This window comes from Giraffa tippelskirchi, chromosome 13 (assembly GCF_054371585.1).
Source record: "Giraffa tippelskirchi isolate mGirTip1 chromosome 13, T2T-mGirTip1v1.2.pri, whole genome shotgun sequence".
Classification (NCBI taxonomy): domain Eukaryota; kingdom Metazoa; phylum Chordata; class Mammalia; order Artiodactyla; family Giraffidae; genus Giraffa; species Giraffa tippelskirchi.
The window spans coordinates 85,989,908-86,004,244 of NC_137287.1; positions in this window are offsets into that span (position 1 = coordinate 85,989,908).

The window sequence follows — 14,337 nt, forward strand, 5'->3', positions numbered from 1 at the left end:
CTGGGGATAGAGAATCTGTTGTCACCTTCCAGTGGCCTAAGTGCCATGGCACAAGTCAAGTGGAATAACCCAAGATTCTGGGCAACCCCAAAGAAAGCGTGGGGTAAGCAGCTGTGGCCTACCATCTTCTCATTGGAAGCCTCAAGTCTCCAAGGGCTGGGTCGGTTCATGGGTACCAGCTAATCCCACCTGCGTGACCAGACCACCAAATACACTCTTACAGTTTAAACACAGAACCTGCACGCAAATCAAACTGCTGAAATACAACTAAGTTGCATGAATCTGATTTTACTTTAAGGCTTTGGTTTCTGCACTGGTTTAGGAGACACTCTGGTGGCCATGGTGGGAGTCTTATCACCAAGTAACACTTGCTTGGGAAACTGAAGTCCCCTGAGGTGACTGGGCCAGGAAGCCTAGCCGGTTTGCCATCAGTAACGTTGACTGCCCTTGTTTGCCCTTGTTCTCAACTCTTTCCTCTTCCAAATTATTTTCCCTGTGGGGATCCTATGACATCCTTTCTTGTGCCTTCAAGGTAAAAGGACCTGCCCATCAAGCCCTCTGCATGGCAGTTCCTGCTGTGTGCACTGCTACTTTAAGAAAATTTTTAATAGGAAAGGAATCTTCCTAAAAGCATTTTGTGATCATTGTTAAAGAATTCAATCCCCTCTTTTAGCTTAGAGATAAATAAAGTCCTGATTACAGGAGCAAAGTACCTTGAGAATTTCGCGTTTATTCCCCTGACGACATAATCCTCTGCCAATGAATTAACCACGTGGCATACATGTTCCTATAACGCCCACGTGTTAGTGTTAGGGAATAAAATCACAATCTGATTTGATTTTTTTGAGGGAGGAAAACCTGAAACCACATACTCATCAGACATAAAATAACCTGTTTATCAGATTTTACATACATTCACAATCGCATCTCACTTTTGAAATGACTACAAATTATTTTCTAAAATGACTCGTTTTTCTGATTATAAAAGCCTGCATGCCTTTTGTTGTAGGAAGTATGGGACATAAGAAAGTAACAATCACCCTAAACCCATAACTCACAGATAAGTCCCATTAATGTGTTTAGCATATTTTATGCGTACATAACTTTACAACTCAGTGTCACTGTAGATGCAGCTTGTCCCACTGATTTTTTTTTTTTTTAACTTCACAAACCGTTATCAAAATGTTTCAACATCTAGAAGGGTATATCCCAAGGTAGAAACAGTGACAACCTTGGGGTGGTAGGAATATGATGTTTTCTTTTTCTTATTTTATGTATTATTATCTGATTTTTCTAATTTCCTACAATGCACATTATAATGAGAAGAGTACTTTTGAATTTGAAAATACTTTTTTCCCTTGGCTGTGTAACATTCCTTCTTAAGGATACACTCTGGTTTACTTAATCTTCACCCAAATGGTGGACAAATGCCCTTTCAAAGGCCAGTAAGGAGCTCATGTGGTCATATGCTTTTGTAAAATCCATAGCAGTCAACTCCTATGACTACAGGCATTTAAGAAGCTCCCACTGGCCCTCCTTGCATTCCCACGTGTCAGCTTGTCCTGGGAGGTCGGAGGCATCTGGGGGAAGCCGAGTTGAGATGCAATCACTTCTGGTTGCAGCTAGGTTACTGCAGTCGATCTGGCTTGGGGGTGGCTTTCAGGAATGCTCCTATGTCATCAAATCAAGGATTTTGGGGCCTTTGGACCTCGTTGAATCCTACACAAAATCGCAATTAGATACCAAAACCACATGGACATGGATGGACCCGGAGGGTATTATGCTAGTATAAGTCAGAGAAAGACAAATACTGTGTGATCTCACTGCAGAGACAGGTCCTGAGGGGCTGAGAGTAGAGCATTTGTTTCCCAAGGAGCTTGTCCCTGCAGGTGCAGCTGGGCTGCATCTACACAGGGGCACCCGAGGGCCCTGGGTGGGAAAGAGGGTCAAGAAACCTTCACACCCAGCCCAGACTGGCCTGGAGCTACCACTGGCAGCATCTGACATCTGCCCAGGGGGAACACCCTGAGGGGCCAGGCCAGGCAGGTGCCAGAGAGGTGAGCCATGTCTCCAGGATGGAACAGGGGGCCTGGGGGACCAGCCTGCCCTTCTTGCAGGAGCACAAGCTCAGAACCACGTCCACACGCTGGCTGCTGCCACATGTTTCCACGAGAACACCCTTCCAACAGCGGCAACAAGAGTGCACCCGAGTGCACACATGTAGGATTCTACAGTTTCAAAGGGCTTGGGGATCCACCTCAGGGAGGACTGCAGGGTGCTTGGCTGTCAAAAAGCCAGGTCTCCGGGACCAGAATGGCCAAAACCATCGCTGTGTCTGCAGCCCCTCTGGTTGTCAGCCAGCTTCGTTTTTTAAAAAGGTAGTCTGCTACTTTTTGAACATACTGCTCAAGGGTTCGAAGTCACGCAAAACAAGGAAAGACGAGAAACTGTCCCAAATGGAATTTTAAGGCACCGCGGTGACTAAGTGCCGTGTGGAATCCTGGATTGGCTTCTGGGAAAGAAAAATGCCGTTAGTGGAAAAACTGGTGAAATCCCAATAAAGTCTGCCATATGGGAAATAATGTGCCCATTTTGATAATGTACTATCGTTGCGTAAGTCGCCCCCGCTGACATGTGGGAGTCCCTAGAACTGCGGCCCTGAACTGCAGGACGATGAGGAAAACTAAAAGAGCGACACTTGCCTGAACCATCTGAGCCCCTTGGAACGCAACACCCTCCAGCAGCAGGCCAGTGGGGTCCTGCTCTCTGTCTCCTTCTGAACGCGGAGACGTGGCTGACTTGCTTCAAGGATTTGACCGTCTCACCGCTGTCTGCCCGCCCTGCAGGCCAAGGTACACGTGTTTAAGGGCCATCCGTCCTGTGGAGCTTTCTGGCAGACCACACAGCCAAGTCCCCAGCCTGCAAGCCCCCACCCACAAGCATGTATAGGGTCCCTTAACCTAACCTCAATGAACAGCTTGTCCCCAGAGGGCAGAGCCTGGTGCAGGCTAGGGAATGATCCCGCGGAGCAGACGCAAAGGCTGGGGAAGGAGGGAACTGACACTGGGATGCGAGGTCACCCTGTCTGTCCGGGGCCTTGGAAGGGGCTTTGGGAAGCATGTCAACTCCTTATGGGCATCCACACTCATGTCTGGGGAACCCCAGGCCAGAAGGCAGATGCAGAGAAGGGCCAGGGTCGACCCACCAGATTACTCGTGGGTAACAGGTAATCTGGTCATCTGGGGCTGCTTGAGGAAGGAGATCAGAGATGTGAGGTCCAGGATGCAATGGGGAAAGTGAAGGGCACAGAAAATGGTAATAAATAAATAAATAATAAGGACAGAGGAATTCCCTGGCAGCTCAATGGTTAGGACTCAATGCTTTCATTTGTTGTCGGCCTGGATCCAGTCCCTAGTTAGAGAACTAAGATCCTGCAAGCTCCACAGTTTGGCCAAAAAAGGGACAAATCTTGATTAAACACCAGTTGCGTAAGACCATTATGTCTTATGAGGTTAAAAAATTTTAAATATAGCATATAAATCTGGAGGTCAGAGGTGCTAGTGGTGAATGAAATAGCATTCCTTCCAAGTTCCCCAATCAGTAGAGAAGAGGGAAAGCCTAGGCTAACTGGGCTTTGATGAGTTAAATATGCATGCTGTAACTTCAGCGACAACATTTAAAAGAATGGAAACAGTGTGTAATCTGTAAATTAGCAAAGGGGAAGGAAGTAAAAAATTATAAAAACATACTCAGTGAGGGGATTCCCTGGTGGTCTGGTGGTTAGGACTCTGCACTTCAACTGCAGAGGGCCCAGGGTTTGATCCCTGATCAGGGAACTAAGATCCCAAAAGCTTCATGGAAAGGCCAAAAAAAAACCAAAATACCCAGTGAATCAAAAGAAGATAGAGAAAAACAAATATAAGAAGAAGGATAACATACAGAACTAAGAAAGAGTCTAGCAAGGATGCCAGACACAAAATTATCAATAAAATATCTAGTCAAAAATAGGCAAAAATATTTAAAGTTATCATTTATGTTATCAAAAATAAATACCTAAGAATAAACCTAATAAGACATATATGAGAGCTTTTATAGAGAAAAAAATACAGTCTCATTGAAAGATAAGTATCTAAATCGATGGAAAAATATGCCTTGTTCATAGAAGTCTCAATATCATAAGGTATCCATTCTTCCCATATCTATTATAGATTATATGCAATCACAGTCAAAAATCCTACAGGTTTTGCTGTTACTGTTGTACATATTAAACTAATTATAAAATTCATTCATAAATCCAAAAAAAAAAAAGAGAGAGCAGATTTTAAATCTGCACGATTCAAAGAATTTTCTTCCAGCAACAGTTGTGAAATGAAGGAGACCCAGGTGTTTCTTTTAAAAGAGGATTCCATGCTGCCAGGCTTGGGTGGTTCCTGAGAGAGAAGAGAAAAGTTCTAGACTGTTCCTCCTGGAGCCCCAACATCCTGATTCTGTGATTCCTTACATTCCCTAATTAAATTGTCTGACTAATCCCTCTCCTTGAACTTTGCCCCGGCCTCAGCCTTCCTGGCTGTTCCCTGTACACCCTCCGTGCAGGGGACCACTCGGACTGCCTGTTTGCAGCCTCGCCACCCCTCAACAATACGCTGCACAGACAGACTGCCCTGTCCAGCGGCCACCCCCTTTTGTGCACAGGCAAACTGGTAACGGGCAGTTGGAATGTCTTCTGAGCACACAAAAGATCCACTCAAGTGTGCAACTATTTGGGGGCAGCCGCCACTCCCTCCGCGGGTGGTTAGGGTCTGCACTGCCTGGGGCCAGCTGCTGAGTCCTGGGAGAAGAATGGAGCGGGCATGTGGGCTGGACAAAAGCCGCCAGCCCCATGCCCTGGCCAGCCTGTCTTTCGGAGCATCCTCAGCATATGGGTCCCCAGGGTCTTTGCTCATTTAACTACCATGACTTCGATCTTGGGGAGACAACAATATTTGGAGAACTTAAATGGGCCGTGAGACTAAATTAAATTCCCAAGGCAGCCGGAACCAAGATGCTAATTGGCTTGGCTCATGGTCCTTCCCTCCAAGAAACAGATTGGCTCATTCTTCAGGGGACTAATTATGAATTGAAGCCATGAATAGAAAGAGATGGCAAGGACCTGTCACCTCCTGCTTAGTAAATGTTAAAGCTTTGTTATTCACAGGCACAGTAGAGAACCAGGGTCCTGTGGGGGGCAAGTTAGGGATCTCGTGGGTACCAACTGGGCTGTGTTGGGGGTGGGGAGACAATGACCACGGCATCTCTGCTGCTGCATCTCAGGCCCCAGCAAATCCAGACTTTGGACAGAGCTTGCGTAGATGCCTCAGTTGTTACAAAACAAAGTATAATTCTGACTTACACTGTCAGACTCTAAAAGTTAAAAAGTCCTTCATACTACTGTTAATATGTGTCCCATTGTGAGACATATCTTCACACTATAAATTCCAATTTTCCAAGAATTCAACAGTCACCTTGTAAAGGGCACAACTCCATTGCAACTTATTTTGGTATATTAAAGGCATCTATGATACTTGTTAAATGCAAACAACTGAAACATTATAACTTTTTGGTAACCCATTTTCCCCTAACATTTTATTATGAAAAATTTCAAATACGTGGTAAAGTTCAAAGTGAACCCCCATTTAGCCACCACATACATTCCGCAGTTGTCAAAATGGCTTCTTCTGCCTCACCACAAATCTATTCCCCGTTCAGCAATCAATCCATCTGAATTGGCATCTAAGTTGCTGACATACTCATCCTTCCACTAAGCACTTTAGCGTGTTCGTCATTAACCTGCAGTTCACATGTATTTGTGGGCATTTTTATTTTTATTTTAAACTAAAACTGTAAATTTTATTTCAGAATGTACAGACTTGATCTTTTTTGTGTGTGCTCTATATTTTTATTACATTTATATTATTTTAAAAATAACAACTGGAGTGTATAGATTCTGGTACACCATTGTGTGTATATGTATGTATGTATGTGTTTTTTTTAATGTATTTATTTTTCATTGAAGGATAATTGCTTTACAGAATTTTGTTGTTTTCTGTCAAACCTCAACATGAATTGGCCATAGGTATACATATATCCCCTCCCTTTTGAACCTCCCTCCTATCTCCCTCCTCATCCCACCCCTGTAGGTTGATACAGAGCCCCTGTTTGAGTTCCCTGAGCCATATAGCAAATTCCTGTTGGCTATCTATTTTACATATGGTAATGTAAATTTCCATGCTACTCTTTCCATACATCTCACCCTCTCCTTCCTTCTCCCCATGTCCATAAGTCTATTCTCTATGCCTATTTCTCCATTGTTCCCCTGTAAATAGATTCTTCAGTACCATTTTTCTAGATTCCATATATATGTGTTAGAATACGGTATTTATCTTTTTCTTTCTGACTTACTTCACTCTGTGTAATAGGTTCTAGGTTCATCCACCTCATTAGAACTGACTCAAATGCATTCCTGTTTATGGCTGAATAATATTCCATTGTGTATATGTACCACAACTTCTTTATTCATTCATTTGTGAATGGACATCTAGGTTGCTTCCATGTTCTAGCTATTGTAAATGGTGCTGCAATGAACAATGGGATGTGGTATTTTTAGGTAAAAACATATGTAATGTCATCTTGATTCCAAGGTATCCCATTCTGGATTGCTCCATGAAGATGCATCACCTTCTATCACCTTTAAAAGTTCACTGGAACTCATGACTCAAAAAGATACGTGCACCCCAGTGTTCATAGCAGCACTATTTTCAATAGCCAGGACATGGAAGCAGCCTGAATGTTCATTAATAGAGGAATGAATAAGGATGGTGTGGTACACGTATATACAATAGAATATTAGGCATAAAAAGGAATGAAATTGGATCATTTGTAGTGATGTGGACTTCATACAAAGTCAGGAAGAGAAAAACAAATATCATATATTAATGCTTAAGTGTGGAATCTAGATAAATGGTACAATGTTATTTGAAAGCAGAAATAGAGACACAGACATACAGAACAAATGTATGGATACCCAGGGGGAAAGGACAGGAGGAGTTGGGAGACTGGGATTGACACATACACATGTATAAAATAGATACTTAATTAGAATATACATTATAACGCAGGGAACTCTACTTAATGCACTGTGGTGACCTGAATGGGAAGGAAATCCAAAAGGGAGAGTATACATGTATGACTGATTGAGTTTGCTATACAGCAGAAACTAATACAATATTGTAAAGCAACGATACTCCAATAAAAATTAATTTTTAAAAAGTTCTCCATCAACCCAGCCCCACCTCCAGCTCACCCCCATCCCCACCTCATGCTTCTGTTGCTGCTAAGTCGCTTCAGTCGTGTCCGACTCTGTGCGACCCCACAGATGGCAGCCCACCAGGCTCCCCTGTCCCTGGGATTCTCCAGGCAAGAACACTGGAGTGGATTGCCATTTCCTTCTCCAATGCATGAAAGTGAAAAGTGAAAGTGAAGTCGCTCAGTCATGTCCGACTCTTCATGACCCCATCAACTGCAGCCTACCAGGCTCCTCCGTCCATGGGATTTTCCAGGCAAGAGTACTGGAGTGGGGTGCCATTGCCTTCTCCTCCCCACCCCATAGGCAACAACTACTGATTTTTCCCTCTGGGTGTGCTAAGTCACTTCAATCATGTCTGACTCTTTGCTACCCTATGGACTGTAGCCCACCAGGCTCCTCTGTCCATGGGGATTCGCCAGGCAAGAATATTGGAATGGGTTGCCATGCCCCGCTCCAGGGGATCTTCCTGACCCAGGAATCAAACCTGCGTCTCTTATGTCTCCTGCATTGGCAAGCAGGTTCTTTACCACTAGCACCACCAGGGAAGCCCCTTTTCCCACTGGAGTCAGCCTCTTTTTGCTATTTGCATGTTAATACATAGGATAGAGGACAACTTTAGTATTATTTAAAAATTTCACCAAATCATAAATGCACCCTCCAGGTCTAAAAAGGTAGAGTGCAGATTCCAAAAAAAATGATCTGGTTTTAAGCCACTGGAGACAAGATGTCATTTTATGTCAATAGGGTAAATCGAGCCTGGCTGAACTGGCTGTTTTATGTACCACTTCAGAATAGGCCAACACTTGTCTATACACTTTTCCAGAGAACACAGAGCTTTCTGAATCGTCTCATCAACCCTCATACCCTCAAAAGAGAAAACGAGTCCCAATTTTTTCAGGAAAAATTATCGGTAGATAATGAGATGAGTAGAAGCTGAAGGGGTATGGGGATCTTTACATAGTCTCAAAGGGTTTCCTCACTAGATTTTCATTAATTTCACAAGGAAATACAGTCACTGGATGATGGAAAAACCAGGCAGACAGCACCCTGACCAAGTGATGGGCCTGAACAACACCAGCAACTGCAGAGACCAACATTTAGTGCCTTCCGACCAGGTGCATAGAAAAGGGACATCACCACTTCCGATGCCCTAATCTGAATCTAGTTGTAAGGAAACAGCAGAAGAAACAAACAGAGAGGCAGTTATAGAAATAATTTACTTGGGACTTCCCTGATGGGCCAGTGGTTAAGAATTAACTTGCCCAGTGCAGGGGACGCGTGTTCGATCCCTGGTCCAGGAAGATTCTACTCTCTGCGGGGCAATGAAGCCCATGCATCACAACCACTGAGCCCACATGCACAACCAGAGAAGCCCCTGCAATGGGAAGGCCTTGCACCGCAACTAGACAGTAGCTCCCACTAGCCACAACTAGAGGAAGCCGGGGCACAACAGCAAGAAGACACCATGCATCACTATGAAGACCCAGGGCAGCCAAAAATAATGATAATAATAATAATGATAACCCTTTCCAGGGTTTGCATGTACAGCAGACCAGACATGCATGGGAGTTAACACTCGACCAACGGCTGATGGGAGCCAATGGATAAACACCCCAGCTCCCTTCTGCCTCAGGCTCTGCTTTAGGGGACCCAAATGAAGATGGAGTGAATCTAGGAGTATGCTATGAAGCAAAGGACTCCTTGCTGAGTGAAGGCTGGAGCTGAAGCAGATATAGCCAGTGGATGCCCTGCACACAGGGTGGGCAGTGACTGGGAGCAAGGGCACAAGGGCTCTTTTCTAAGAGCCTTTCAAGGGTCAGCCCGGGCTGAGGGGGAGACTGGGGTCAAAGAATCAGAAGGAAGGGCAAAGAAGCGTGAGGGTTCTGGGCAGACAAAGCCTTGGGGCCTGGGGGTCTCTAGCCTGAGGTGAGCATGGCCACTAACACACAGTACAGTTGTTAAACCTTGGTGTGTGGGTTCTAAGTCGAATCGGTGTTCAGTTTCTGATTGTGATGCATGCACTGTGGCTACCCACAAGAGCATCTCAGCAGAAGCCTGGGGGAGAGACTAATTATAGCTATTAACCTAAGCCATCAGAGTCTGCTCCACCACCTATTATGGATAGTTTTGTGGCCTGAATGTTTAGCAGACGGAGGTTTGATCCTTGCAGGCTCTGGTATTTGTAACCCTCACAAGGTCTAAGATACTGGCACACATTTGTTCATCCAACAGATGCTGAACTAGAGCTGGATTTTCCAGCCTCTGTGCCAAGCTGGGAATACAGAGATGAGTCCAGGTTCAGGCTCTCAGAGTGTCTGTTCTGGAGGGAGACGCTGAAGGGTAGCCTCAAGGGACGAGCAAAGGGAGGATGCTGATTGGTAAAATGAGAGGAATAAAATGAATTAGAAGGAAGGAGAGGAGTCTGTTTAGAAGAAAGACAGAAATAGCAAGAGGAAGTAGCAAGATCGAAAGGCCCTGTTCAAGTTATTTTTATGTGTTTTTTGTGAGATGAGCTTGGGCTTGTAAAAGTGAGAAGACAAGAGGTAATGTGTGCAAGGTCTGTGAGGGTACCATCTTGTCTAACCGCAAAGACTGGAGGCATGTGGCTAAGCATATCACAACCGTGCGTCAGGACACCATGCAGCCACCAAAGGGACTGATCTAGTCTCTGCAAGACACCATTGTGGTGACTGGGAAGGGGGCGTGACTGGGAAGGGGAGCAAGGGGCCTCCTGGGAGCTGGGCCTGCTCTCACCATGAGGGATTGGTGATGCTGCTGGTGTGAATGTTTGCAAAAAATCAAGTACCACACTTTAGATTCAGGTTGTCCAGCAGCTGTAATACGCTATAGCTCAATTTTTTTTTAAACTTGAAAAATATTCTTTTGGGGGATGTCCCTGGAGGTCCTCTGGTTAAGACTTTGCCTTCCAGTGCGGGGGTGTGGGTTCAATCCCTGGTCGGCGAGCTAAGATCCCACATGCCTCAGGGGCCAAAAAACCAAAACATAAGAAACAGAAGCAATATTGTAATGAATTTAATAAAGAAGTTAAAAATGATCCACATTAAAACAAAATCTTTTAAAACTGTAAAAAAAAAATTTCTGTTTGTATTTATTGATCAGTAATTATCTCCAGGTTGTATTGTTCAAAGGAAAATGCATTCAGAACAAGGAATATTGAATGCACTCCTTTGCTGGGGGAGAGGTTTCAATATAGGAAATATATACTCACACCCAGAACATCAGGAGAAGGAAGGAGAAACCGGTAAGGGGGTTTATCCAGGAAAAGAGAATTAGGTGGCCATGGGCCTGCGGTGGGGGCTCACCTGAGGAAGGAGTCAATCCATCTTCTAAAGCGAAGGGAAGCATGGAGAAGGAAGAGGGCTTCTCTTGTCACTTTAACCCCACAGATAACATTTGTTTGTGGGTTTAAGTCACTGGAAGCTCACAGTTTGAGGGAAGAGGCAAATACAGACGTGTGAAGGCTGGTCAGGGAGTCTGAACTGGGAGCAGCTTTAAAACTGTGTTTCAGGGAGCCCAGCCTGGTGCTCTGTGATGACCTAGAGGGGTGTGATGTGGGGAGGGGAGGGAAGCTCAAGAAGGAAGGGATACATACATATGTTTCTGTCCTTCTTCTAAGCAGATTCCTCTCCTTCCTTCGAATTCATTTTGTTTCTCTCATTCTACCAATCAGCACCCTCCCTCTGCTCGTCCCTTGAGGCTACCCTTCAGTGTCTCCCTCCAGAACAGACACTCTGAGAGCCTGAACCTGGACTCATCTCTGCATTCCCAGCTTGGCATGGAGGCTGGAAAATCTAGCTCTAGTTCAGCATCTGTTGGAGATATATATATATATATATATATATATATATATATGTAATTATATATATATAATTATGATTGATTTGCATTGTTGTATGATAGAAACCAACACAAAATTGTAAAGCAATTTTCCACCAATTCAAAAATAAATTAAAAACACTTTTTCTCAGTAAACTAAACATAACTGAGACGAGTACCATGTCAGATCCTATAGCTCCGCTTTGTCACAGATTTTAAACTCAACTAAGTCCTCTTTAATTTGTTAAAACTGGGTGGGCATTTACCTGCACACTTACACAGCACTCACTGCTGGAGGGCTGAAGAGGCCCATTTTGCAAAAGAAAACCACATGAAATCACTAATTTTTGGCACAAGCCCCTTCCTCAGCCTCCATCTCTCAGTAGAATACTGCCACCTGGCGTTCCCTCAACAAATGGACACCAAGCATGTTCCCAGAAGTGTGAATTCAGAAGTAAAGGAACAATAAGGTTGAGGACGAGCCACTTTATTACAGTTGAAAAATATATAAGAAACCAGCCCATGCAGATGCAGAAATGCGTATGCATGTACTAAATTCCTCTGGAGATACAAGCAAGTGTCAAGTGTGGTTGCCTCCAGGAAGGGAAACAGCATGTCTTGAAACACTATCACTGTATGTTTTATTTCGTATGTTTTCAATTTTGAGACATCACAATGTATTGCTAATTGAAAACATTAAGTAAAAAGTTTAAAAAGAAAAAAATATGTTTATTAAATGTCGGTATGTTGGGACTTGCATTGTGGTCCAGTGGATAAGACTGCGGGACCCCAGAGCAGGGGCCCGGCTTCCTTCCCTGGCCGGGGAACATATCACGACTAAGAGTGCACATGCCAGAGCTAAAGATCCCATGGCTGCAACTAGAGCCTGCGCAAGCAAGTAAATCAGAGGTCTTTTTAAAAAGACTGAAAATTGAGATAATTAATCAGAAAGACAAAAAACAGAATACACTCCAAAAAGTAGACAGAAAGAAATAAGATGAGAGACATTTAGAAATATAAAACAAAGAGTTATGGTCTGATGAGGGCTGACTTCTCACTGAAATCTCATGTGGCACAAGGGGTGATGGATCACCTCCGGGGGTCTGTTTTAGGAGGGCACTAATGCCATCCACCTTCCAGAGGCCTCCCCTCCTGACACCATCATTTCGAGGCTAGGATTTGAACGTATGAACTTGGGGAGATCCACACATTCAGATCATTCAGTTCAGTTCAGTTCAGTCACTCAGTTGTGTCTGACTCTTTGCAACCCTATGGACTGTAGCATGCCAGGCCTCCCTGTCCATCACCAACTTCCGGAGTTTACTCAAACTCATTTCCACTGAGTCAGTGATGCCATCCAACCATCTCATCCTCTGTCATCCCCTTGTCTGCCTGCCCTCAATTTTTCCCAGCATCAGGGTCTTTTCCAATGAGTCAGTTCTTCGCATCAGGTGGCCAAAGTATTGGAGTTTCAGTTTCGGCATCAGTCCTTCCAATGAATATTCAGGACTGATTTCCTTTAGGATGGACTGGTTGGATCTCCTTGCTGTCCAAGGGACTCTCAAGAGTCTTCTCCAACACCACAGTTCAAAAGCATCAGTTCTTTGGTGCTCAGCATTCAGACCATAGCCTTTTACTATGGCAAGACCTGAGAGAAGAGCTTTCCAAGCAGTAAACAGCATATGCAAAGCCCATGTCAGTAAAACAGATTAATGCCAGAAATCCTATGAAATATGGCGAAAATTTTGTGAGTTCGACAGAAGCAGGGCCATCACAGTTCCCCGATCAACAATTTCAAAATATTAAAATAAATGTAAATTGAAACTGTATGGCTGGACTGCCCTGGTGGCGCAGTGAATAAGAATCAGCCCTCCAATGGAGGGGACACCAGTTGGATCCCTGGTCTGAGAAGATTTCACACACCCTGGGGCAACTAGGCCTGAGAGGCGCAACTACTGAAGCCTGAGCACCTAGAGCCCATACTCTGGAACAAGAGAAACCATTGCTATGAGAAACCCGAGAACCACAGCAAAGAGCAGCCCCCGCTGACTGCAACTAGAGAAAGCCCACACCCAGCAATGTAGACCCAGCACAGCCAAAAATAGATAAATAATATATATACTTTTAACGCTTTTTAAAAAACTGCATGGTTGTGAAAGTGAAAGTGAAGGTCGCTCAGCCATGCCTGACTCTTTGCAACCCCATGGACTATACAGTCCATGGAATTCTCCAGGCCAGAATACTGGAATGGGTAGCCTTTCCCTTCTCTAGGGGATCATCCCAACCCACGGATCGAACCCAGGCCTCCCTCATTACAGGCAGATTTGTATGGTTGTATGTGAGAAAGAATTGTGTACAACTGGACTGCAAGGATCCAAAGGTTTGAAAGAACTCCAGTAGTGAAAAGATGGGGAAACCCATGCTCCCATATACTACTGTGGGCAGGCCAATTAGTACAATGTGTAATGAGTAATTCAGACATGCATCAGTGCTAAGTCCCTTCAGTCGTGTTCGACTCTTTGAGACCCTACGGACCATAGCCCGCCAGGTTCCTCTGTCTGTGAGCTTCTCCAGGCAAGAATACTGGAGTGGGTTGCCATGCGCTCCTCCAGGTGATCTTCCCAACCCAGGGAGTGAACCCATCTCTCTCAGTCTCTTGCATTGGCAAGCAGGTTCTTTATCACTAGCACCACCTGGGAAGCCCAATTTAGCCATATGGATCCAATATTTAAAAGAAAAAAAGGCAAAGGACACATCCTCTACCATTGCAATTTCTCTTCTCGGCATTTCCCCCACAGATATACCTACACATGTGCACAGAGATAGTCCTTGGGATCCTGTAGCATTAATCATGACAGCAAACTTGTGGAACAAGAGACAGTGTTGGTTAAGTGTTGCCTGAACAACCAGATCTCCTGGCTTGGCCTGTGTTGAGTGGTTGAGACAGTGAAGAATATTTTCTGACCTGAGAAGGAACCATGAGACTGAAAGAGAAAGCAGCAACTTTATAGAGCAATGACGAAGTTTATTGTGGGTGACATATACAGGCATTCGAAGCTGCACTCTTTGCTGCCAAATGGGTACAGGGGAACTGAAAGGAACCAAAGCTAAAAATAGAATCTGACTGTGGGGAGAAGTAGTGTTACTGATGGCAACCA